At 40.0% G+C, this 2,577-nt stretch overlaps 1 long non-coding RNA gene across 1 annotated transcript; it reads left to right on the forward strand.

Annotated features, from left to right (window-relative positions):
• The first annotated feature begins 1,059 nt into the window (after positions 1 to 1,059).
• LOC117759536 lies at positions 1,060 to 2,029 on the forward strand. The gene is made up of 2 exons (XR_004613500.1): positions 1,060 to 1,457; positions 1,624 to 2,029. It is a non-coding gene; the product is annotated as an uncharacterized LOC117759536 (long non-coding RNA).
• Positions 2,030 to 2,577: the final 548 nt, after the last annotated feature.

The raw sequence follows: 2,577 nt of genomic DNA on the forward strand, positions 1-2,577 counted from the left end.
TTCATAGGGTCCCAGACCTCCCACAGGTCATTCCCTTTATTTCACATAGCCTTTCATTGCTTCCAAAAAACACAGAACTTTATTATTTTACCTTCTTTCTCCTCTCCGCACACTCACAATCTATATCAATGCCTATATAACTAATGCAGAATTTGTTTTAACAGGTTTCTGCTTACCTTTTAGTTTGGCGCCCGTGAGTATGTGTGAATCGATCGGAGCGGCCTCAACCTTTGGGTCTCCGGTCTTTCTGGTCAAAACGTCTCTTCAGGATCACGTCGGGGTCACCAATTTTTGTTGTGTTCTTTAATCCCGAGATATGAGAAGAGCCGGTCTCGGTTTGGTTCAACAAGTATTTATTCAGAAGCAATGAAAAGGGTACAGCATAGCTATGTGCACATAGCTATGGGCACTCAATACACAGCCTCGGCTAAGTCAGTAGCACGGGGTAGTCAAGAGTTGCCCCGAACAGACGACAGGTGCAATAATTATAATAGTAGGTAGAACTTCATTGGTCAATAACGAGGGGGAGTCGCCGTGGTTTAGACTTGGCTCTCCCTTGATGGTGCGCAGGCGTGGTCCCAGCCTCTTGGTACTGGAATCCGCCAATGATGAGGAGCCGCACCCAGTTTCCCGCCGTTTCGACCAGATTTGCCCACATTGTGGGCAAATCTTCATTTCTGACAGTGTTTGGTTTTGTGTTTTAAAAACAAGCTTTGACCCGGCTGAAGCCTTGTGAGTCTTCAGTAGTTTTGCAGATACGGTGTTTTTGTTCATTGGAGTGAGAACATTGTGTTCCTGCTTTATCGGCTGTATGTTCTGTGTGTAAGCATGCGCATTTTCCAGACAAGACAACGCCTTTCCTATCTGCCCTTCAGAAGCTGGGGCAGCTGCTTGAATTCTTTCTAAGGCGTAGGTCACAGTTTCTTAATGAGCACAGTGCATTCATGTATATGTGATGTTGAATAAAGCTAAGGGAATACTGTAATATATATGTTAGGTATGAGAACAAGTTTAAGTACAGTGTATTGTATGCCACGGATTACAGTCCTAACAGCAGTAGTGTGAATTGATGGGTATTGAAAATCCCACCAACCCAAATCATTTTGTATTTCTCATTTGTTTCAGTGTCACAATCTCTCACTGTATCCAGAGTAACCCAGTTGATTTGCACAGATTCCATCTTTTGTTATGTTGATTTTGTCGCTAATACTGTGTGGAGAACATGCTTGTAGTAACCTTAAGAAAAATGCTTCTGTTTCATATTTACCTGTAAAATGTTTGGTGCATTTAAAATCTGATAAATTATTATGAAAGTATTTAATTATTTAGAATTCTCCATGGTGACGAGAGAATCAAAAATGAACAGATGACCTAAGGAATTTGAGGAACCGAAGAATATAACCACTGAACGCCACATCAATCTGAGTCATCTTTTAAGGTTCCCTTGTAAAGTTTGGGTGTGTGATGGCAATTTCTGTATTTGGGTGATGTTTAATGTAAGAACAGACATGTATGTAGAAGAAGTATGAACAAATGCGTTTCTATGAGGTAACTTAACAGTTATGGGTGTTGCTTTAGGAACTGAGATGTTTATGACTTATTAAATAGAAATTGCCATTACAGGTGTCACCCATTTTCTGTCAGTGAAGTGTGGAACACTTGATATTATAAACTAATATCCTGTGGAGTCACTTTTTTAAAGTCAGTGTAAAGATGCTGTGTGAGCATGATGAGAAGAATGACATCACTTTGAAGCTCAGCAGGATTCAGAGACCTGAAAGGATTCAAACCATTGTGGACTAAGATGATGTGACCAGACTTCCATGAAGTGTGCCCCCAATTTTCATGGTCCACAGACCCTGACCCTAGATGTTTTTGATGACCCCCCTCCCACACCACCCTCATGTAAAAGCTTGCACGACTAAAGAACAACAGCAGTTTGTAACGCCTCATGCTTCAAATGCTTAGTTTCATCACAGTATTTGTATGTGTTCTTAAAGCTTTCTATTAACACTTGTGGGTTTCAAGGTCTTGTTGTTGATGTGTTGTCTGCCAAAGTTTTCATCCTTGTGACTTTTCACGTGTGGTTCCAAAACGATCGCTGCTGAGATTCTTAAAGGTGTCACAGTCATTGTTTTGTGTCTTGTCATTCTGTTTATTTTCAAGACACATTTAAACTGCATATTTAAAACCATTTATTTAAGACATACAATAAGAGCATGTAGTGCAGTTGTTTAGTCTTTACTTGACAGACTGAAATAGTTTTGAGAACAGTGTGAAGCTGGATGATATCATGTCGTCAGCTGTGGGAGTTGAAAGTCTTTCTCAGATGTTTCCTTAGGTTGATGTTAGCTTGAGCCTGACTTGTACCCTCAATGTTTCTATTTGCTTTGAACATGCAGATGTTTTGTGTGCTCTTTGTTGTTTCTCATTTGACAAGGGTTAATGAGAATGTCGAAACGAGTGGTCATATTGCAGGAATATAATTTTAATAACTCATCCAAGAAATCCTCAGATGAAGAAAGTGAACAGCAAAGTAGCCTCTTAGGCTATAAATACAAAAAAGTGTGACAAAAA

The sequence above is a fragment of the Hippoglossus hippoglossus genome, chromosome 3 (assembly GCF_009819705.1).
Source record: "Hippoglossus hippoglossus isolate fHipHip1 chromosome 3, fHipHip1.pri, whole genome shotgun sequence".
Lineage (NCBI taxonomy): Eukaryota > Metazoa > Chordata > Actinopteri > Pleuronectiformes > Pleuronectidae > Hippoglossus > Hippoglossus hippoglossus.